Source organism: Haemaphysalis longicornis, unplaced genomic scaffold (assembly GCF_048455015.1).
Source record: "Haemaphysalis longicornis isolate Haplotype H1 unplaced genomic scaffold, Haemaphysalis longicornis Haplotype H1 scaffold_18, whole genome shotgun sequence".
Classification (NCBI taxonomy): domain Eukaryota; kingdom Metazoa; phylum Arthropoda; class Arachnida; order Ixodida; family Ixodidae; genus Haemaphysalis; species Haemaphysalis longicornis.
This window is the reverse complement of record NW_027526282.1, coordinates 4,481,988-4,506,678: the sequence shown is the minus strand read 5'-3', so window position 1 is coordinate 4,506,678 and position 24,691 is coordinate 4,481,988. Positions and strand designations below refer to the sequence as shown.

The window sequence follows — 24,691 nt, the reverse complement described above, 5'->3', positions numbered from 1 at the left end:
TATTGACTTCGCTGACTCTTCTCCCGCCTTCAAGAGGCCTAATATTTTCCTACTGGCGTACCAGTCAGCGAAGCGTCGCATGTGCAGCGCTTGTGTGAAGCGACCTTGACTTGGAGCTAGATACAGTGTACAAACAAACCAAGTAAAGAAAGGCACATTCTTCCATTCACAAACGTGTCCTGGCTTCGTTTCAACTAAGCGAACGAATTGCGACCAAGCAATTTTTTTTTAACCTCCTTGATTGCGACGACCCGCCGGCGGCTGTCGGCCGAGGAGCCGTGCAGTAGCGCAGCCGTGGCGCAGCCAATTGCCAGCTCATCCCCTCCTGACGTCACACGAAAACGCCACAGAAAATAGGCGAGCGTAAAGAGAGGAGGACAGCGTTTTCGAATTAGTTTTTCTACTAAATAAAATCGCGTAAACGCGCCTAGAGTGGTCGAAACATGACCTGGGGACTCCGGACTACAATTTGCGCTAGTAATCCCGCAATGTTTACATATCACTTCAGTGTCCCTTTAAAAGTGCGCACATTTACTCTCCATGCACGGCGGTGTGGACTGCGAAACAGTTCGAAACTTTGTTGTAACGAGAGTTTACTGAGGCACAATCTTGGATAAAAAGATATCGAAATAACTCACACGAAATGCTGATTTCGGCTACGTGTTCGCGTTCCGCTCCTTTGAATCGAGATGGGAGAATAAAATTGAACAGCACCGAAGCAAACGCGCAGCCTTGTAGTGCAACGAAAAACCTTGCCTTCTAGCGCACCGTTACAGAAAAATTAATGAGTGGAATGTTTTGCGAGAACTTTTTCTCAGAACTATCGGCCAGTGCATTGCGCTGGAGGAGTGTAAAAAAAAAAAACTCTCTCATTAGCTAGCTGGTAGCAGACACGGAAGAAATGCTAGAAATCAGACGGGGAAGTAGAACGGGGTTGCTGATAAAAACGGGAGATGAAAGTATGCAGTTGTTGAAATACTCCATCAGCGTACGCACAATAGTTTTATGGAATTACCGGTGGCTAATTTATTTTAGCTATTACATGCGTGAAAAGATCGCCTGTCCATTTTTTATATTTTATTTCTGCTCGCAGGTTGTTCCGTAAGCATTAAAAAAAAACTTTATTGTCTCTTCCTAAACAAAGTTAAGAGAAGCGTAAGAGCCATATGACATCAGAAATGCGTAAAAGCATAAGCTAAATGTGCGTTCAATCGATCTTCGAACGTTCAAAGACCCAAACTGCAAACGCAGAACAAGCCGCGTGTTTACAAACGCTTCGTTGCACGGAGCAGCCACGTGACATGTGGGATGTCTCTGCGCGCGAAATCCTTTTGAACGCCTGCTAACACGAGCCCATAATTCGGGCTCTGTAGCCTCGATTTAGAGTACTGAACACAGGCGGCGACGGCGTGAGTTCGAGCCCGAGCACGTCTGTTTCTTAGTTTTTTTTTTGTTGTTGTTGTTCATTGCTTAAGTTTTTTTATAATTTTTTTTTTCTAAACTCAAATCTACGCGTTGCTTTTGTTAATAAAGGTGATTTGGTATGTTTTGGGTCACATTAGTTTCGGGGAGCAGCCAATGAACGCGTTTAATTACCGGTCTGCATCGCGCAAACAGGCATGTCACGTGCGTGCTCTGTGCAGCGAAGCGTTGCCCATGCGACGATTTTGCGCGCACTAAGAAAAAACACCTACGAACGATGTAAGTGTACACTGATACGTGGTTTATGAGATGAAGGTCTACTATTATACTCCATCTTCATGATCGATGCGTGTATTGTCACACCTAAAACCGTTCCTTTTTCGCGACTTTCAAGTAACCGTTTGGACACAATGGAAGACCGGTTTCACACACGCGCCCAGTGTGTCTAGAGATCTTATCAGGCGCATTACTTTATCAGATCTTATCAGGCAGCATCGGTCCCACTAAGAAAGGTTTCGTTTCAAGCAGATTTCGAGCCTCCGTTGCCAAAGCAGGCGCCGATGTTTCTTATATCGCTTGCTGTAACACGTTTATGACGATTTCTGCAAGACGCAGGCACACCCCGAACGTTGGGCCTTGTTCCACGACCAGTATATTTTCCGCGGAATCATCGCTTTGGTGATCACGCAAAGCGGGATCATCGCAGAATGTTAGGCCTCTGTGTCGATAGAAAAGATGTATCCGTAGGCACGTGCGTCGAAGTCGCTTGAAAACTAATTCACCTTGCCCAGTATCTACCATGTGATTCATCGGCTGAGCCTGGAAAACGTTAAAGGCCAGTGACGAGGGATGCATCTAAGCACGATTGTACGCCTACAACCCATGGCTGAGTGGGAAAAGTTTACGTCGTCATAGCTGTCAACAGAAGCGTTCTCTCACAAACCGAGCGATCGATACAAAGGCGATGAGGCGCGCCGTAGTGGAGGGCTCCGGATTAATTTTGACCACCTGGGGATCTTTAACGTGCGCCGAAATCTCGAACACACGGCCGTATTCGCTTTTCGCCTTCATCAGAAAAGCGGGCATCGAACCCGCGTCCTTGGACTAAGCAGCACAACGCCTTAGCCATTGAGCCACCGCGGCCGTACAAACCGAGTGATGACCCGAGCTTCCGCAAGGACGCGAAATCCTGAGTGAGTGAGTGAGTGAGTGAGTGAGTGAGTGAGTGAGTGAGGGAGTGAGGGAGGGAGGGAGGGAGGGAGGGAGGGAGGGGGTCTGCGTGGTAATAAATACACCTGCCATCACATTTTGTTTTGGGGGTGGGGTACTGGGAGAAGAGTCAAAATTTTAATCCGATTTGTGGGTAGTCTTAAGATTGATTAATTTATTGGTTAATCGGTGAGTGTTTGTCATGAAATTGATATTAAAATCGAGTACAGCGGCCCTCGGAGAACAAACGGCACGGTTTTCGCGACATTGGCACAAACCAGCGCCCTTCGTGTTTCCACTTTCAGGAGGACCCGGCGCGTGAAGAAAGCCAAGTGAACGGCAGCGTTTCCGCCGTCGGGCGGTACTGGTAACACGCATGAGCGCATTCCAAAGCAGCCGTGGTAACACAAGCTAAGCGAGGAAAGATCCATTGTCGCCTAACCTACCCGTACGTTACAACCTGGTCTCGTCTGGCAAGCTGCCACGCGGGGAAGTTCTCCAGTTCGATGCGCGCCGGTGTAAAAGGGAAATCTGAGGTCAGGAAACAACAGTAAAGCAGGAAGCCTCGTGCCGATCCGTATCGGGGCACAATCGACGCCGTTTCTGTCTTAAATCACACCCTCCTCACCTTCCTGGCTTTGTGATATCCCCGCCTTCGACGACGACCTTCGTCCGAGCGTTGCTCTTCCCCCTGCGAGGAAAAACAGGCGGCTTTTCAAGGGTGGAGCGCGGCGCGCGCCGAGAATCCCCTTTGTGAAGAAGAATAAGCACCGGTGGCCCAATCTCCTTAGCTGCCGTTGACGCCGTCAGCACCGCCGTCACCACAGAAAGTCGGGGGAGAAAAAGCGGCGGACGAACGGGCGACCTTGCGCGTCGCAGCTAACACTTCCGGAAAGAGGGTGGGCGCGACACTGAGCAAGCAGCAAAAAGCGAAAGGAGGTGGGGGCCTTTTTAAAAACGCGCCTCACCGTCGGGCAGGCGCTCATAAGCCCCCAGTGAGGTGCGGAGGAGAAGCGGCAGCCGACCGCCTTCAACCTGTACCGCGAGTCTCTGCAACCCTACACCGGCTCACAGCACACGGCGGAGAGACAGGCTCGCGAGTGAAGCTACGGCACCCACAGCCCGTCCCGCAAGGAAAGGAATCTTCGGGACTGCGTTCAGTCGCGGGCGGCAGCCATGGGGTACCTGGGCCTGGAGCACACGCCGCTCGCCGGCATCCTCGAGAGCCTCGAGCAAGCCCGGGACCCTCGCACCGTGGGCTGGCTGTACGCGTGGAACCCGATCCCCATCCACCTGATCCTGGTGGCGTACGTGTACTTCGTCAAGTACCTCGGCCCCGAGTGGATGAAGGACCGCAAGCCGTTCGCCCTGGTCGGCATCATGCGGCTGTACAACGTGTCCATGGTGGTGCTCAACTTCTGCTTCATGGTGTACTTCTTCAAGCACACCTACCTGACGGGAAACTACAACTGGCTGTGCACGGGCATCGAGTTCAAGCAGACCGCGCAGTCCATGGCCGTGCTGCACGGCTGCTGGTGGTACCTGCACGTGCGCATGGCCGAGTTCCTGGACACGGTGTTCTTCGTGCTGCGCAAGAAGAACTCGCAGGTGTCGCGGCTGCACGTCATCCACCACTGCATCGTCGTCTGGAACGGCTGGGTGGGCCTGACGTTCGGCGCCGAGGGCCAGATCATGATCTGCATCTGCATCAACTGCCTCGTGCACGTGGTCATGTACTCGTACTACTTCCTCTCCTCCTTCGGCCCCGCGCTGCAGCCGTACCTCTGGTGGAAGCGCTACCTGACGCTCGTCCAGATCGTCCAGCTGGCCTTCTTCGTCGTGTACGCCATGGTGCCCATGTTCTACGAGTGCGGATACCCGAGGACGCTGCTCTGGATCGGCTTCACGCAGGCCTTCCTCCTGCTCGCGCTCTTCTGCAACTTCTACTTCCACGCCTACAGGGGACAGCCCGTCAAGCACCGATCCGAGTGACGAAGGACCCGCGCCGCTGTGACTACGGTGATTATCGCGGCCACAAGGGGCTGCCCTATAAGTGCGTTTACCTCCCTTCTCGCCAGCTCGGCGTGCCTCTGGCAAGTGCCAGCCGACAGTGAGTGCCGGTGGTAGCGAACTTCCATTTCTCGCTTTGCGCGTCATTGTCAATTGCGACGGGCCACTGTACCCCACATTTTGAGGCGAATGTATTCGGAGGTAATCGCGGTTGCATGGCGTTCAACATCTTGCCGGAACTTCACTTTGGAACAAAAACGAGCCATTTCACCCATCCGGAGTTAACTTTCGCAGCGTACTCACTGTGTGTGAACAGCGATGGAAATTCCCGCAGAAAATTTTCCTTGAACATAGGTTACGTTTGTTTTCATCTGCTTGCGCCTGTTACCTTTTCTCCTTCGATCACCATCTTTCTGCTTATCTCTACCTGAGTCTTCCTCGACGTTTTCAAAAATTATTGTGGCGCCTACCCAATCAACAACGAGGGCATTGAACTGCAACGTACAAAAGAAGACGTACAAACAAAGACGCTCGTGTTATTTCTTGAGCGCGTCTACGCTGTCAGCATTGCCTCTTTGTGTGAGTGTGTGCGTGTGTGTATGCGTGAATATGTTGGTGCATGTGTGCAACTCCCAATGCAAACCTCGACCTTTTGTTTTTCAACGACGTATTCGTGCAATGGACGAATAAAGCAGGTTTGTTGTATTGACTACTGTCAGATTGGCACAGACCGCTGGACGGATATTTTTGTGTTGATGCTATGGTATGACAGCGATGCTGAGGGCGAAAAGCTGTTGGTCGATATTTGGTGCACAACTGAAATATTATGCGAGAGAAAAAGAATCTATCTTTCCAACTCAAAAAAGTAAAACAAAATAAGGAATGGTCGTTTTGACGAGAAGATAAACCTGTACCAAAATAAAAGCCCACGAATATACATTCCCTTACCTGTTTTACTGAGCAAGCAAGTTTGGTGCTGCATAAAATGGTTGTAAAGGTAATGTTGAGTATCACATACTTCGCTTTCGCGGCGGAAGAATACGTGTCTGTCAGTAATATTTAGGTTTAGAAAAGTCAAAAACACATATAATCATAAACCTTGTTCTCTTATGCTGCGCAGTGTTTTAATTTGACGTTACAGCGCTGTGTTGTGACTGCGCATCTCGTATTGCAACAACGTTCGCCATGCCAAATATATAAAATCTACAGAAATTCAGAGAATTGTCTACTAATGCGTAGCATTCTTATGCTGCTTCTCTGGAGTGTGAGTTCTTTGCAGCCAAATATGGCTCCGAGTAGCGGAAGACGTTGGGTTAGTTTATTATTTTAAGTTTCCTTTTGTGTCTTTTCGCCAAAGATGCAAATTTATACCATTATAGCGATGAAATGCCTGTACTTCGCTGTTTTCTTTTCGAAGATGCAAAGTGTACTGCAAAGATTGTCGGTTTGCGCTATTTTTTATTCGTATTTTGAACTTTTTTGCGGACGTTTTCTGTATATTCTACGGTTTTTTAGGGGGGGGGGGGGGTATACAGTGTAAGATGCATATTTTTTTATTTTGCAAAAAATATTTTATGAAGTTTTATTTTTATATTATTTTTATTTTTTGGTTTTTCAAAATCCTGTCCGAACAATTTACCTTCACTGATGCTATTGTAACGATTGCTGTGTTACTTCAGCCAAATCTGCATTTTTGTGGAAATGCGGGGCGTTACACGGTACTCGGGAAAGAATGCTACGCATTAAAATTCGTGCGTGATGATAATCATTTGAAAAGGAATGTCATTTCGAAAACACGCCCTTTGAGCTTCCAACCTTAGGGTTGTCGATACTTTTATACAACAGCCGCAACTGTATCAAAGTCTTTGTGGAATTATTGTTGGGCGTCAACGTGTGGTATCTCATGCTAATGAACGATGTAGGTTCACAAGTTCCCGCCGCTTTACGGGGCCGGAATAGTATTGCACCCACATTAACGAAACTGAGCACGCATTTGTTCCAATTGCATCCAGCCTGACATTTCAGAAACTTCGCAATGTTCTCACACCTTTGTATGCCCCCCTCACCCTCAATTTTTTTGTAGGATATATTTTCGGCATCTAATGAAAATACTGGAGAGAGAGAGAGAGAAAACATATTTATTGAGCTTCATGTGGCTCAGGGGACGGTTGTGGCCGCTGGCTTGTGCCGGGCGGCGACATCGGCAGCTCTGGTGACCAAGCAGGTTTGCACCTCTAGGTCTGAGCTCCCCAGCGCCTCCTCCCACTGCTCATCAGAGGAAATTAGGGGAAAGGGATCTTTCTGGCACCCCCAGAAGATGTGGGGAAGGGTGGCGAGGGCTCCACATGCAGGGCATTCTGTGGAAGGGTATAATGAAGGGTGGATTCGGTGGAGTATAGCGGGATTGGGGAACGTGTTCGTCTGAAGGAGACGCCACGTGTGTTCTTCGGAATTAGTTAGCTTGACGTGAGCCGGGGGGTACCTACGGCGGTCGAGGCGGTAATGCACGGTTATTTCTGTGTACGTGAGAAGTCTGTCTCTGGCGGATCTGGCCCCGTGATAGGGTTCAAGGCTTGCCCCGGCTCGGATTGTGAGCCCTCGAGCCGTATTGTGGGCAGCCTCATTACCCGCGAGGCCAGCGTGCGCCGGAGTCCAGACAATTTCTACCGGGGAGTCGGGTGGGTGGCGTCTGAGAATTTTGGATGCCTGTGGCGAAACGTGGCCGTTGGCGAAATTTTGAATGGCCGCTTTGGAATCGGAGATTACTATCGAGGGGGTCGGCCTTTGGGAGAGGGCTAAAGCTATTGCCGCCTCCTCCGCCGTGGCGGGATGGGAAGTATTTAAGGTTAGGGAGTCGAGAGGGGGATTGTCAGGGTCGTTAATAACTGCAATGGCGAATGCGGCGCGGTGCCTGTATTCTGCAGCATCCACATAGACCACGTCGGATTGAGCGGAGAGTCGTTTTTGGAGAGCACGTGCTCTCTGATCCCTGCGGCTCGCGTGGTGTATGGGATGCATGTTGCGGGGTATTGGTTTAATTACAAGCTTTGCATGGGTTTCAGAAGAGAGGGGAATTTTAGCCTCAGGGCAGTCAATATGGCCTATACCTAGCCGCCTTAGGATATGATTACCGGTGGGAGTTTTAGACAGACGGACGACCTGATTGGAAAGGTGGGCTTCTATAAGCTCCTGTGCCGTATTGTGCACGCCAAGGCCTTCGAATCTGGCAGTGGGAGTGTTAAGGGGGAGGTGGAGGGCAGATTTGTATGCCTTTCGGATGAGCCGATTAACCTTATCTAATTCAGTTGCAGACGGGTTCAGGTAAGGTAGGGAGTACGTGATCCTACTGATAATGAACGCTTGGATAAGTCGGATTCTCTCCTCCTCCTTGAGACCCCTGCGGCGGTTGGAGATACGTCTTATGAGCCCTATAGTTTGAATAACATGTTGTTCTAATTTCCGGAGAAATTGTGTGTTAGCCCGATTATTTTGTATAAGCATCCCCAGAATTTTAAGGGTAGAGACCTCTGGAATCGGGTTGTTTTCTATATGAACTCTAATGTCGGGTGGTACCTTGGATCTCCTCTTCGGCGATAGCAAAAGGAGTTCGGACTTACTGGGGGAGCAAGTAAGCCCCGCGTTGGCAGCTTCTTTTACTACTATTTGAACGCCCTCTTGTAGGGTCTCCTCTATATGGGAGTCGCTTCCACCATTCACCCACAGTGTGATGTCGTCGGCGTAAAGGCTGAATTTAAGATTAGGAATTAGCTCAAGGCGGCGGGGTATGTTAATTATGGCCAAATTAAATAACAAAGGGGATAATACCGCTCCTTGAGGTGTGCCTTTAGAGGGGAGATCAACCGTGTCGGAGGTAATGCCCCCGATTTGAAGGATGGCACTTCGATTGGACAGGAAGCTGCGAATATAGTTGTACGTACGAAGCCCCGGGTTGGTGGATTCCAGTCCAGTCATTATGGCGTCGTGAGACACGTTATCAAAAGCCTTGGTCAAATCTAAGGCAAGGATAGCCGCAGTATCTAAATTGTTTTGGGGGACTATGACTTGTCTGGAGATTTGGAGGAGGACGTCCTGCGTCGACAGGCCCGTACGGAAACCAATCATGGAGGGAGGGAGCGGGTAGAAATTCTGAATGTGGGAAACCAAGCGTGCATGAATGATATGCTCAAATAGTTTTCCCAGGCACGAGGTGAGGGATATGGGCCGGAGGTGTTCTAATGCAAGGGGTTTTCCTGGTTTTGGAATAAATGTAATTTTAGCATGTTTCCAGGATTGTGGCAGCGTGCCCTGTTGCCAATAATGGTTGAAGTAACCAGTAATCGCTGTGATGGAGTAATCATCAAGATTCTTTAGTATTTTGTTGGTTACCTGATCAGGGCCCGGGGCCGAACCCGATCGCAGCTTGAGTAAGGCTCCTCGTACTTCTGCTTCAGTTATGTCCCTATCCATATACGAATTTGGCAAACCGGTGTATGGAGGGAGAGGGTTGCTAGTGCCTTCGGGCAAATACATGTCCTTTATCTTATTTACTAGGTCTGCATCCGTCCCTGGGAATCCATGGATGATGCTGGTGAGGCGATGGGCTTGATCTGTTTTCGACTGGTTCGGGTTTAGGAGGTGTTTGAGAAGCTGCCATGTCCTTTTCATCCCCAGGTTGCCACGCATTTGGTCGCAGATTTCGCCCCATTGATCCTGAGAGAGTTGTAATGTGTATTTTTGAATTTTCGCATCCAGTTCTGCTAATTTACGGCGCAACCTGTGGTTTTGTTTGTTGCTTCTCCAACGTTTTTGTATGCTCTTATATGCGTTCCATAGGTGTTGCAGGTGGGGATCTATAGTCTCCGAAGGTATGTCTGGGTCAACTGGCTTGGTTACGGCTCGCAAGTCCGCAACCAGTTGCTTTACCCAGCTGTGTAGATCTAATGGGTTATATGTTATCGATGTTTCTTTGTGGGCTTCTCGACAACTCCTGAACTCGTCCCAGTTTGTGAGGTGCTGCTGTCGGGGGTGAGTTCTAATGATGGGGGCAAGGGTGAGATCAGTTTGGATGATGAAATGATCACTTCCATGGGTGCTGTCAGTGATGCTCCATCTGGCGTTTTTGACATGGAGTGTAAAGGTGAGATCTGGGGTGGAGTCTTTTTGAGCGCTGTTGGGATGTTTTATGTCAAGCTTTTGTTCCATAAAAGGGCAATTTGGCTTTGACTGCAACGATTCAGCTTACGTTTTGATGACACCTTCATCGCGTCATCATCTGGCGTAGCAAGTTAGCCCGGCTAACATCACCAGCCTTCATCAAAGATCGTTCTCTCTCTGTCTCTCTCTGGGTGCACCAAGCGATCACAATTATAATGGAGGTTAGCCGCATGATCGGTGATTATAATGAAGCTGCCTTCGAGCGCACAATATGCCCCTTCAACATGACGAAGCGGTGAACAAGATTGACGAAGGCTAAGCCTGTTACTTTCAGCATCCACTTCGTCAGAATAAGCGTCTTGGTGCTCAGTGTTGCATTGTTTTAATTCGGCGCCGATGTGTGTTTGAAGCCAAGCATCCCCCTGGTTTCTTCATCAGAGCTTTGGTTCCGTCGACGTCTGCGTCCGAGACGCTTTCGGTTAAGATGTCGAGTGTTTCCTGCACCTTTCTCATGTCTCTTCATGCGTCGAACATTACTTTTCCGTCTCGTGAGTTATCTGTTCCCATAGAGACTCAAAACAAGCAACTGTTCGAACGACATCCTCGGGGACCGCGCTTTCGTCCATAGGAGCACCCTACGGCAGAACTGTGGGCAACTGTTTGCAATCTCCTTCTGGAGTCACCTTCTACTCCACATGGCGATAAAAAAAACAGCGCTAAACAAGGACCAAGAAAAGAAAATAAGAAGAGCACAAAATAAGAAGAACCGACTAGGCCAAGTTAATTCTTTAGTCGCCTTCTGCGCATTTTTGCCGGGAATGTGTCCAGAGGAAAGGGAAAGAAATATAATTTATTGGAGAGGTTAGCTTTAACCTAGGGAGGAGTTGGCTACTGAAATCGTTGGATTATTTAAACGGTATAATGCTAGACTTAAAGAAACCAGAAGGTAATAAATATTACACTGGAAAAATTTGGCCGCGTATCTGCTGCTTTCGTTGCAAATGTCAACGAACGACGATAATCGGCTGGCGCCCCTGGCAAGTAAATGCCTCCCTTCCCTTTCCTGTTCACCTCTCATGCTATTCCTCTCTCGTGTCGTTCCTCCCAAAATAACAGGGTAGAGGTTTGCCCAAGTCAATATAAATTTACCGCGTTCCACTGCTCCACGTCGGGTGCCTTGATGCCAGCGCTGCCATACAGCGAAGACGCGCGTGAATCGAGGCACCCTACGTTTATAGAACCACGTTGTCCTATACTCCACGAGCGTTCCAAGCGGAACGTGGAACCTATATAGTGGAACCTTTCGTTGCTATTGCCGTTTGATTTTTTTTTTAAATGCCGCCAGGTAGCGCAAGCAACAGCAGGCGACGGTTTTCTGCAGTTGATTCAGTATTTTATTTTCTATCGCAAAAAACAAGCATACGTGAATTTTTTTAATAAAGGAACACTGCACTCATGTATTGATTTGCTACCTCATATTTGTGTAATGTCTTGTTTTTGTTCAACAATTTTGACAAGTATGAACATTGCCACCGGACTTAGACGTTTAGATTTGGCTGTGGGTATATAAGACTATTGCGCAGTGTCTGCTTCACTTTGGCTGGGTGGCTGAATCGAGTCGCAGACAGACGGACAGACATACAGACAGACCAAAATTTCTGCGTTTAAGTAGCCCAAGAAAGACTATCCTCTTTAAAAACAACGCCTGAAAGGTCATATGTTCGCTCAGTAAATTACTTGCTATGCATAGAAATATTTATATGCATCATTAATATGCCAAAAGCGTGTACGCAGCATTATACGTGGAACAAGGCTGATTTTTTCCCGACTTTTATTTCCTTATCCCTTTATCAGACAAAACGAAAGACAATATCACCATAACTCGGTCGCATAAAAATCTCTTTGAGGCAGCCGAATTGCAATGGTAATAGAGACAGCAACCTCATTGCCGATCGACAAATGGTGAACACCTGCACGTGCAGATATTTAAATGCACGCTTCCTTACAACGCAGAACTAGACCGTCTGTCCGGGCAGGTGCACTTTTTCAGTTGTGACCGAAAGAAGGGATTCATTAGTGAATTGGAGTAACGTAAGTAAGCGACCGGAAACAGACAACAACCATCTGTCTGGTGTTCGAGGTATACAGCTCTCCCTGTTGCATATTTTTTGTGCAGTTTCTATAGCAAAGTTATTTCTATTGTGGATATGCCATGTTTCTTGCGATCAACTACCACTGAAATTCCGCCAGATGGCATTTTAACTGCTCTTGGAGAGAGACTGTTAAGGGCATAAATGTTTCGGTAGTTTTCGCGATTGATTGATTGATTGATTGATTGATTGATTGATTGATTGATTGATTGATTGATTGATTGATTGATTGATTGATTGATTGATTGATTGATTGATTGATTGATTGTAGGGTTTAACGCCCCGATGCAACGCGCAGGTGATGAGGCGCGCCGTAGCGGAGGGCTGCGGATTTTTTTGACCACCTGGGATCTTTAACGTGCGCCGAAATCACGTACACACGGGCGTTTTTGCTTTCCACCTCCATCAGAAAAGCGGCTGCCACGGCCGGGAGCTTTCGCAGACGCTTTATATTTGTACAGAAAAACGAAATAATTTTCAGCGCTCGTGTTTTGCACCTTCCGTACGAAGGGGCTACTACAGGACGTACTACTACTGTGACTTTGCCATTTGAAAATCAGTACTTTTAATTATGCGCATAAAGGCGACGTCTGCGCGGCTGCACACGCAAGCTTTCCAGACCCCCGGCCAGTGATCACGCACCGACACAGCTCCCGTTCGCGTTCGATGCAAAACTTTTTTGCGCACTTCGGATACCCGCGCACGCCTGGAGCGTCGTCGCCCGCATAAGTATAGCGGAGGTTCGGCAGTCGTACCTTGCTTTTCCCTGCGCCACACAGCCGCACCCCTACACTGGCGCCGCTAGCAAAAACTTGACCCGTCTTCTCTGGTGAGTTTGAAGACGAAACCCCCCTCGCAGTTAAAAAAGACTCAGTTGTGGTGGCTTCCCGGACTGGAAGTGCTGTTCTCCAGAAGAGATGACCTGCAGCTCTACGTGGTGGCGTTTTTTTTTTAATGCGAAAGCGTCGAATTGGCCATGGAGCGAGAAACGGGGTGTCTTTAAACATTACTGTGAAAAAACGGCTACCTTAATACGACAAAACGTAGTACAAGGCCGCATTTTGTCTTTTATTTTTCCGCAACAGCGTTTCTAAACCATCAGTGTGCCGGGGACCCCCTTTTTTTTCTCTCTCTCTCTTTCTTCCTCTTTCTTCTGCCCCGTAATCTATCGGGCCTTTTTTTTTTTTCCTTCCCCCTTCCCCCGCCGAGTAGCATGTCGGTGTCGAAATTCCGGCAAACATCTCGGCTTTCTCCTCTAATAAAGAGCCTTCTCTCTCTCTCTCTCTCTCTCTCTCTCTCTTGGCAGCTAAAGCCGCCCGTGCACCTATTCAATGCCCGCCTTTTGTGTCAGACATTTAAATTAAGCCAGTACGTATTATATTGTCAAACAATAGGCTGTTGCGCCTAAAAGTCGCCAAATTTGCGTGTCCGACATTTCCGGACAGATAGGATGTTGAGCAAGAATCTTACGTGTCGTTTAACGAGTTGTATTGCAATACCCGGAAAACCCGGTCTCATATATGGGCGCAGACAAAGCCTGTTTCAGATGAATCTGCACAGGAGGAGGGGGCGGAAAAAAACGTTTCCTGGAGCCGATGTTATAGAAAAGAAAAGAGAAGTGAGCGGCATGTTCCCACTTCAGAAGACAGCGGGCTACCGGCGCTGCTGGGGCCCGATTGACCAGGTACAGCTCTCCTGCGCTGACTGGACTGGACTGGACTGGACTGGAAAAACATTCAAACACAACAGTTCTTTTCGGGCTACTCAAACGCGGCAATTTTTTCTTTCGATTCAGCCACCACGCCAAAGTTGAAAGAATTTTTGAGCGACACGTTTATATTGCACAACATTTTCAATCTAATAGAAAATCTAGGTGCTCTATATTTGTCAACATTATTTGCAAAAAGATAATATTAGGCCTATTTGAGCAAGGCCGTCAATACATAACTGGTGTTTGCAGTGTTCTTTTTATGAAACGTATCTGCGCTCGCTTTTTGGGAGAGCAAATAACAAACGCGTTGAAAGCAATGTTTCAAACGCAGAGAGAGAGGGAGAGAGAGGGGAGGAGTAGGAGGAGGAGGAGGAGGAGGAGGGCGGCCGAAACAGGAATGGACAGAGAGAGAGGGAGGGAGAGAGACACACAGAGAAAGAGAGAGTGAGAAAAATGGAGAGAGGGAGACACAAAGAGAGAGGGAGAGAGAGAGGCCGAGATGGGGGACATAAAGAGACAGAGGGAGAGGCACAGAGACAGGGAGAGACAGATAGAGGGAGGGGAAGAGAGACAGAGAGACGGAGGGAGAGAGATACGGAGAGGGAGAACGGAGAGAGAGACGGGGAGAGGAGAGAGACGGACCAACACCACTGGTGTTGGACGGACAGAGAACGAGAGAGAGAGGGAGGGAGGGAGAAAGAGAGACAGAGAGGGAGAGGGAGGGACAGAGAGAGACAAAGAGCGAGAGGGAGGAAGAGAGAGACAAAGGAGACAGATAGAGGGAGAGAAAGACAGTGAAATTTAGAGACAGGGAGAGAGACAGAGAGAGAAAGCGACAGAGAGAGAAGGGCAAATAAAGAGAGAGAGAGACACAGAGAGAGGGAAGATAGCGGGAGGGGAAGAGAGACAGAGAAACGGAGGGAGAGAAATGGGGAGAGAGCGAACGGAGAGAGAGAGACGGGGAGAGGGGAGAGAGACGGACATATGGAGGGACAGAGAACGAGAGAGAGGGAGAGACAGAGAGGGAGGGACAGATACTGAATCCTAGTTCTTTCAAATTAAACCAGGTTGTATTTTCTCTTTATGGCTCCTTTAATTCTATACAACTACTTTAGTTGTATAGAAGGCTCTGGGGGTCAGGACTGCTTGCCACGCAGTAATGCGCTTTTCCAGTCTTATTAAGACACCGAAGACAAAACTGAAGTTAGTTTAAATAGGTAGACTGGCATCGACAGAAAACGAATATACCAGTCTCTGGGTCAGCACCTTGAAAATAATCGCGTAAATAATCAAGGAATGAAGCTCTCAGCCGCCCAGCAGAGAACAGCGAGGGAGTAGATGTGCCAAGAGTCACGTGAGGAATACTAGAACGAGAAGAGAGAGAGAGAGAAAATGACTTTATTGAATGTTCCTGCGGAGGGAGGGGGCTACGGCCACGCAGGGCCGGCCTCTTCTAGACGAGGGTTAGGTCGTCCCCGAAGCAATGCCTCGCGGGCGTCGGGGCGCGTTCGGCGCGCGTTGGGTGTGCGGGTGTTGACCCATCGACCCTCCGACGACGCTTCCCTACGCTTCTGCCCTGCAAGAGCAGCCTCGAGCCGCTGGACAGTCCGTATTTGTATCTCGTGCTCACTCGAGTTCATGGCGAGAGTGGTGTCCTCGGGCATACGCCTTGCGTCGTCTGCCTCTATTAAATGTCTTTCACAGCCCCACATCAGGTGGGCTAGCGTTGCATTTGTTCTCTTGCACATACTGCACAACACGTTTTCGTAGATGTCGGGGCACAGGTGGCGCGCGAGCACCGGGGTGAGCACTGAGTTCGTCTGTAGTTGCCTGTAAAGCACTGCTTCGGCGCGGTTGAGCTTCGGATGAGGGGGCGGTTTGGTCCGCCTCCCAAGCCGGTACAATTGTAGTATCTCCCCATATGATGCAAGGGGTTCTTGTTCGATGTCGTGGGACCCGTCCGCCGGTGAGGAGCGGGGGGGCGTCTCGCGGTTCGAAAGTTCGCGCGCGGCGGCGTCCGCTTCCTCGTTGCGGTTGGGGTGGGCGCCGGCTCCGACGCTTGTGTGCGCCGGGAACCAGCGGAGATGGGTGACTTGTGCGGTTGGTGCTCCTCTGGCTGGGCACTGCACTGAGTTCACAACACTCGCACTCGATAGGTTCACTGCACTTGCACTCACTGTGTTTTTCGCGTAGTTTGCGATAGCCGAGCGCGAATCACTGCGCACTGTAGTACATTGCGGGTGTGACAGCGCGAGCGCGATGGCAACCTCCTCTGCCTGCGTGGCAGAAGGAGCACGAACACTGCACGCACTGTACACTTCCCCAGAACGAGAACCGCGCATACAAGCTCTCAAATAAATACATAAAAGCTTTCTTTGCACGTTAACTTTACTTAGTCCTAAACAATTATAAATGTGCAGGTATAATTTGATTAAAAGGTATATATAAGTTAAATAAAATGTGCTTGTCGAACCGGTTCTTTGGATTCAGGGCGTTGTGTGCTGCTATATATGCTTCCACAACGGTACGTAATTAGGTAAAATGATATTCCTATCATGTTATACACGTTTTTCATTCCTAACTGGCGCCAACGCGTTTGTTAGTAGAGGAATGGGCGCTCGTATAAGCTGTCGTCACACTTCTGGCAGATGGGCTAATGGGCAACTCGCTTCGAAAAACATTCAGCATATGGCGCAACAAGCGTTACCATATCGTGACTGAAGAAAATTTAGCGTTGCACGCTGTGACAGGTTAAACTAACAGATTGCGCCACGTTGTTAAGTCAAGTCCATCGAAGCGACTAAAATCCCACTATCCATAACAAGAATTCAAATCAGAAGAGCGCCCCTGTCGTTCTCTATGCGGTTGCGCTGTCCGCTAGACGTTTTGTAAGTAAGAGACTGCGCGGCACATTCACACTGATTAGCCATCATTTCACGTCCCGTACGACACCAAAATTGGCGCACTGAGTGGCAGGTAACGGAAGTGTGGGGCGGGCAAATTGTTTTGTCGTGCGACCAGTGGCTCTTTTGGCCGCGATGGTTCGCTCGGTAGGTTTTAGTTTTCCCGCTAGACGACACCGCTGTCTCACTCGCTTCCGGCAGCCGTTGACGTCACGCGAAACGTCATGAAATGGCGCAAGAATAAAAAGCGTTTTTTCAATTGCTAATTTCTGCGGCAATTAAAGCACCTTTCGCCACCGAATAAACGCTGAGAGGGCTTCGGTGCAGTTAAACTTCCGTCTGAGCCCTTTTTGCTACTTGAACAGCGTCCCTTTAAGGACGATTGTGTTTCTTGGGCTACTTAAAAACGAAACTTTTCGTCTGTCTGTCTTGTCTGTATGTCTGTATATGTCTGTGTCTGTCCGCCTCGTTCAGCCGCCGGTCAAGTTAAAATGAATTCTTGAACGAGAAGTTTAAGCAAAACTTTTCCAAAGCCCTACATCTGGAAGCACACTTCGTACTTTTCAACTTTGTTGAGCAAAACGAAATCATTAAAAATATTGAGGCAAAGCATAACTGTATAAGTGGTTTTTGCGTTGTTCTCTTAAATACACATGGCTACTTGATTTTTACGATAAGAAATAATGAAATACCGTTGAAAACAATGTTTTCACCCAAATGTACGAAAAGCGCACATATTTCGGCGCACGTTAAAGGTCCCCAGGGGCCAGGCGGTCAAAATTAATCCGGAGCCCCTCACTACAGCGCGTTTCATCTACTGTGCATAGCGCCGGCGCGTTAAACCTCATAAGCAACAACAAAAAGCGCTCGCGCCCTACCCTACACATCGTGGCGGCCGTCCAAGAAGTTCAACAGTAATGAAAGATTGAAGCATATGGCGCGCGAGCAGTGAAACCTGTTAAAATTGAAATGAATTGAACAAACCTCTACCGAGTTTATCGTGGAATGGGCGATACGGGAGGGGAGGAGCGTGAGAGGTGCACGGAGGAAAGAAGATAGGTATTTGCGTGTCAGAGGGGGCAGAAGATTATGTTCTTTCGACGACATTTGCAGCGAAGTCAGCAGATATGCGCGCAATTTTTTTTAACACGAAAGTGTTTTATTCCCGGATACACGAAGATTTCGCTGACGTCACATCCGTCACGGAAGTGACGCCGGTACAACGAAGCAAGCGGCCTGTAAAGGGTGCACCCCTGCACACATGGTCTTCTTGCGGGGGAAGCAACTTTTAGTACTAAAGGGTACGTTACACTTAGTGTTTTATGCCACGATACCACAAAATTTTACTGACGTCATATCCGCGACGGAAATGACGCCAGTTCACCTTTGCCGAAGCGACCCGCCAGCAGGACGCCGCTCGCCAAGCACACCCACAAGACAGCCTCGGACCCGTAAATCATGCTCAGCTGCAGATTTCGCTGCACATTTCACTTTCGTGTATTACCGACTCCTATGACAGAGGAATCAACCACATGTTTTTATTTCTTTTAAACGGCGCAGGCTGTGAGAGGGCGTGTCTGACGTCCTCACAGCCATGAATTCGCACACCCTCTTTTGTGAACACGGTTACAAGCCGCCTTCCTACAAACTACAACGCGCACCACCTTCTTCCCGTACGTGCTGCTGCTAAGGTATTGCAAAAATGTTTTAAGGCAATTAATTAAACGGCGTGGTATGTGAAAGTGGTTAGTGAGAAACCAAGGAACGTAAAATTAAATGAAAGCAAGGTGGGCAGTAATACTTAGTTTGGTGAAGGCGGTGCAATCAAGGTGTGACCAAGAAGACAGAGAGACACAAAAAATGTCTGTTGAAAGGGGAAGAGGCCGGCCTGAGAGGGTAATCTTAGGACTGCTACTTCCCACTGCGGCAAGGGTACGGGGGACGAAGAGAGACAGGAACGAATATGGAGCTAGGGTATGAAAAATGACAGTGAAATCAACCAATGAAACAGAAACAGGCTATCGCAGTCCAATTTGCATTACACAATTATCGCCCATCGTAAAAAAAAACTTAACATGACAAATTAATCCGCAGTCTGTGGAATTTCGCGACCTAGGGTCGAGAATCCAGAAAGTATTCGCTAAGGTATGTTTAATGAAGCCTTAATGAACCGCCAAGGTCTACAGCCTTGCCGCCGGCCACGCTACGCTGCGACAGCGGGTAAGTGTGCATGCGAGGACGAAGAAGCGACAGAAAAGCAGAATCGCACAGAAGCTCTTTTGGAAGGTATCTAAATGATGCGAAGGAAATACTCGCGCACAAACACGAAGGGAGGTTCCTGGCATTCCGCGGGCAGCCACTGCGTCCCGTAACGAGCGTACACAGAGACTACATGACGAGGCACGCGCTAATGGCATGTGTCCCGCTTGTCCGGTCACCTGCTCCTTAATTGGTACTTCGGTTTGAATAAAATACGGACTGTTACCCGTCGTCTTAAGCATTTCGGTGGCATTCTTCGTAGCCATGCGTGGATGAAGGTAAGCCGTTCACCCTCAATCGTAACGTTCAAAGACAGCGCAGGGGAACGTGAGGGCATGTTACAAAAAAAAAACGAAATAGAAATGGTGTACGAAGAGTGCGGTGCCTTTTCAGAAATGAGTTGAATACTTGAACCCAGAAAACTTGCCAAATAATGCGTTCTTTATGATCGTCTGGTCTACACAATGGCCTTTAAAAAATATGGCGTGGGAGACATCACACATGTGTCGTATAATTTTCTCCGGAGACCTAGAGTGTGACGTGGCCTGTACCGCATTTGCTTGTACGTATCTTTACATGAAAAATTGAATAACTTCCTAATGTGTGCATCGATCTTGATCGTTCTGCTTGCATCTATTTCTGCTTGGCACGAGGAGACGTAGTGAGAAAAAGTACCCGAAATAATAGCGTTGCAGTTGTGCTTTCTTATTGGCCAATGACCCGTGCATGGATGTTCATCAGTTTATGTGAGCCATCATCACTGAACGGCTTACTGACGTCGCCATATCCGCATTCGATCAACGTTTCGAACCTGCCTCCCGGTATCCCTTGTTGTACGTCTGGTTCTCCCTGCTGGTGGTAACTGCAGGGCATCCACTGTCTCATCCCGCGGTTTCATCAACTACCAGTAAGAAGTGTAGCACAACCTACCGGAAAAAAAGCATGCGCCGCGCTGGGGTCGTCATGGGAAGACATAGTTATAAGAGGCCCTGCAGGCGTAGTCAAGTGAGTTGCGAGCGGCGGTCCAGTTGACGTGATATTCCAGTCTCGACAGTCTCTTTATGCGTTGTAAGCAGTATAGAAGGCTCTATGCCGAGGGCCAGAATAACTTTCCCACCTCCCCGCGCAACAACCATGTTTACGACGCCTTCTTCGGCATGGCCTGCTTGGTTTGCCAGGACAGCAAAAGGACACTGGCGCTTCGAACATTAGTGAGGGACGTGCACAGGAATCCCGGTGGCATTCCGTTGAGTATTAACGTGCTGTACGTTGACAGCGGCTGGACTGACGTCGTCGGATTGCAATTACGTGTACGCCATGGATGGGGAAGCGGTGGCCCGACCACAGAAGGCGATTGCATGCTGCATCCGCAATGTAAAACCAACAGCTTCTAGCTCCGGTTTTGACTTGGAGCTGCTGTGGAAACGAGCCACGCTCTTCGAAGCTGTCTCCTGTACAGGGTCCCACGCAGGCGTTATGGGGTCGACCTATACGCCAAGCACCACGAAAAGAAATGCGGGCCTTGTCGAGAACGGCTTCACAATGCTCGTGGAATATCTTGCCGACACCCCGGATGTGATTAGAAGCTGTGTCCAAGGCGTTGTTACTGGTTCTCACAACAGTGGTGAATGTTTCCAGAACGGCAGCCTTAAAGAGGCACTGCCCATCCTGGCAACCTGCTCTGATTCGCAGAGAGGCAGCAGGAGTGCCCCGGAGCTAGTTCCAAACATAACCAAGCCACGGGACGCCGTGAGGGAGGACCACAATGGCTTGTTGTGCAGCCACAACATCAACGTGGTAGACCTCACCGTCGTAGCCTTCAACGTTAACGCAAGAACGGGCCGCCGTATTTGCAGATTTTACGCCACCCAGGGCTTGTGCAGACAAAAAGATTGCCGCACGTTTGGTCATGGCATAGGCAGACCGGTTCACCAAATGTGAATCAGTCATAGACCCCGTGAAACCGCTGAGGCCACCTGCAGTAGGGAGTTGTGTACTTGGCTAGTCAGGTGTCCGCAAGTGTCAGACCATGCTGCTTCTGCCTAGTCTTCCCTCACAGCCGGGGTCCATTGAGCGGCTCAGCACGGAGGGCACGGGCAGAAACTCACGAGGCACGTTAGAAACTCTTACGAGGAATTCGCTAGTCACCTGCAACAAAGGAAACCTCCGGGAAAGCCAGCGTGTGTGAAATCCTTAGGCAGGCTGGTTGCTGCCAAGTGCAATGGGATGGAGGCTACCAGGGCTAGTATCGCGCACAGGTTGTGTCCCTAGAAGAGAGAGACGCGGTGAAAGTAGTCTACATGAACCTCGGATTCTATGGGTCCCGGCCTGTTGATAAGGTAAAGTGCCTTGAAGCCTGCTTCACGCATCTTTCCCAGCAGGCACCCCAAGCCTGCCAAATGACCAACAAAGGTAACAACCAGCTTGGCAGCAAGCCAACCTGGCATTACCACTCCTGCGAGGCCTTCGCGAACTGCCTGTCCCAGAGGGACCTCGTGATAAAGATGGGTGTCACGCAGGGGCTGTTGCACGTGCGTCTCTTTTTACAGATAGAGACCAGCGGTGAAGTGTCTGGCGCTGTCTCAGAAAAACCTGAAAAACTGAGTCAAACTGAATGCCGTTCCTTAGAGTCTGACAGTTCTTCTCCCCTAACCGTGTGAAAAGTTGGTGCTTCTCGATAGGTCAGCGAGCTTTTCAAATACCTTAGCCCACGCCTTAATGCATGCCATGTAAAAATGTGCGCGTTTTTGGTTTTTAAGGAGGACGTAGTTAACTCGAAGCGAATGTGGTGAACAAGCAGTTCCAATCAGTGTCCATCAGTAACTGCTGTAGGCTTGGTTTCACAGGCATACTGTAAAATTATTTACTTTTTTGTTCACAACTAACACCCTCGTGCCCTACCGAGAAAAAAAACCTTTACATAGTAATAACTGTTGTGACTTCCTCTTCGTCACCCCTTGCAGCAGACGACGCTAACCATCATCATTTCATTGCTCTTCACGAGCTGCCGCATGCTCTCGTGGCTGCGCCGGCTCGCGTTCTTCTTCTAGTTCCATTAAAAGCCTCATCGGATCACGACGTGTCGCTCCCCTTCCTGAGCATCGCGCCGCAGCTGGAGGACCCAGAGGTCCAACACATGGTGCCGAGAACCCGGGACTTCTAGCCGACGTCAAGCACATCGACGCACGGAGCCGCGAAAGCAGAGGAAACGACGCGGCGCCTGCGATCTTGGCGAGAGTTCCCAGCTGCGTGCGACCGAATGGAGCGGCAACTTCGACGACGCCTCAGACTACGGGCGCAACTGGATGGCCTTCTAGCGGAAGCGGAAGGCCACATAAGAGGACATGAAGAAGCGACACCATCTGCAGTAAGTGTGCTTCTCGAGCAAATCGGCACATTGTACGCACAGATTGAGACAGTGGATGACGCGATTTTTGAGGAGACCGCAGACGACTTGCTAGAGAGTGAAACGTTAGACGCCGGACAGTACCGCGACAAGGTTGTCACCTTGACGACTAGTCTACGTTTCAAGATGCAAGAATGCCGGTCTTCGACGCCACGCCCGGCGACCGTTCATTCAATACCAACGGGCAAGAGCACATCCAAGCAAGCAGGCTCCATCATGCTTCGGCAGACTCCTGAAAACTGCGACCTACTGACAGCGCGACTACCACCAGGCTCTATACGTGTGGGCGATCCCCTCATTGGATTAGAGTTCCCTCCTGAAGAAGCGATGGAGATGCACCAGAATGAGATCTTCCGAGAAGCTTTAACTGGCCCACGTATATTGGCTAGCAACGAACCTGTTGTATCCGCCGCCTCGGAAGAAAGAATAGCTTCACCGGTAAAATCCTCTTGCTCTCTTTCTCGAACCTCAAAAAAGCTACGACTTCAATGCAACAAGCCGTCGGACATCTTTTCGCTCGAGTCCAAGATAATCCTGCACTCCAGCGAGTTGGCGCCACAGCCAGCAGAAAATCTTCGTGAGCGAACGTCTGAATTACGAACCGAGTCCAAGAGACGCAAACGCAAAAAGAAAGAACGAGTCAGAAGACGACATGCCGAGCACAGAGGGAGGCTTCAAGTGAAAGTTTACACGGTCCAGACAAGGAGCACAAAACCCTCGGACGGTCAAACCCTCACAACGGGAACCTGGCTTGCAAACAAACCATGGCGTGACTTGAAGGTGCAGCAACACGCCCGATGGTATAAGCACCGGTGGCGGCGAAAACGATCTCGGCATCAGAGGAGTGATGATACCAAGGAAATCACGCCCAACCAAGCAAAAGAGACGCCCTTGAAGAAAAACTTGGGCTACACTGTGAAAGGCAACATCCAATACAACTCTGTAGTTTGGGACAAATCTCATTGGTGGACATGATGGCATCGTCGGGCCCAGCAGTGTACGTTTTCGTGGGGCACTACAGCCAAGCGTCCCGTACCTCTACTTAACCCTTTGAAAGCCCCTTAGTGCCATCTGTCGGCGGGGGAGACTGTTGTGACTTCCTCTTCGTCACCCCTTGCAGCAGACGACGCTAACCATCATCATTTCATTGCTCTTCACGAGCTGCCGCATGCTCTCGTGGCTGCGCCGGCTCGCGTTCTTCTTCTATTAAAAGCCTCATCGGATCACGACGTGTCGCTCCCCTTCCTGAGCATCGCGCCGCAGCTGGAGGACCCAGAGGTCCAACAATAACTATAAAACGCCATTTAAAAAGGTGTATTCTTGCGTTTTAGTGGGGAAGCTCCTCTTGCTCGGACCCTGTCCGGTCCCTCGTTGCTGCCGTGTACATACCGCTGATGATAATTGTGGCAGTGTGCCCCTAGGGATTGGCCAACCAAAGATTGGACGAAGAGGTCAAAACGTTCAACGCGTTCGTTGCTACCCAACAAGGAGGAGAGAAAGAAGAAAAGGTCGTCGTTCGTCGTCTGCGAGCTCAAGAATTACCTAATTTCTTTCGGTAAGGCGCCCATTTCCTGGCCAATCCCCCTGAGTGGGTACGCGCCATTGAACTGGAACCACCACCACCACCACCACATGTACCGGGGGTACACGACACAAGACGCTCTGCAGAAGGCGACGGCCAAGGTGGCTAAAATGTCACACACTGAATTTACCAACTTGCCCATGGAGATTCTCATCGTCCCAAACAAGCCCTACATGATCACCACAAACATCGACGTCCTCGACGGGCTTGTCAACGGAGCGGTGGGAAGTCTCAAGCTTTGCGAGTGAGGAGTGGTGGTCTTTACGCGGCGGCGCCCGGTTTCGATCCCACGACTCTCTGGCCACGACGGGAGGTACGTGGCGCTCTTCCCGCTGCGCTACAAACCGAGACGCGAGCATGGCTACGAACGCGCCTTATGTCCTTCACTCATTCAGATGGTGTGCGCCGTCAAGAAGACCTATAACAACGTGTCGAGTCTTTGTTTCAGGGTTTTACCGATAAGCATTTTAGCTTCGCCCCTCTCATCACCATTTCCTTCGTGGAGATGGCGGGATTTTTTGGTGGAGTGTACGGGTGTTGGTTATGGACAATGAAAATTCCCCTTGAGGGTGTAAATAATTTTACATTGTATTAGCTTGTGAAAAATCATTAAAGGATGTGATTAGATCTCCAGACCACCATCTAGCAAATCTTGCAGTGGCGTTCAGTGTCTAGCAGAGGAGGCAAAGTTCCAATTGCCATTTTTCTCCAAAATAAAAATTACGCATTCTTCCAGGTACAAAGCAAAGAGAGAATTACTGGGGACACTGAAGTCTGGTTGTTTTATTTGAATGCGATACCATTGTGCAGTGTGAAGTGAAGCGTCGGCCGTGCGCCCACAACGGCTGCTGCCACCTTCGTTGGCAAGCCCCCTGCGTGGGTGTG

At 49.5% G+C, this 24,691-nt stretch overlaps 1 pseudogene; it reads left to right on the top strand.

Moving 5' to 3' along the window:
- Positions 1 to 3,106: 3,106 nt before the first annotated feature.
- LOC144166584 (very long chain fatty acid elongase 4 pseudogene) lies at positions 3,107 to 5,350 on the top strand (annotated as a pseudogene).
- The last annotated feature ends 19,341 nt before the right edge of the window (positions 5,351 to 24,691 follow it).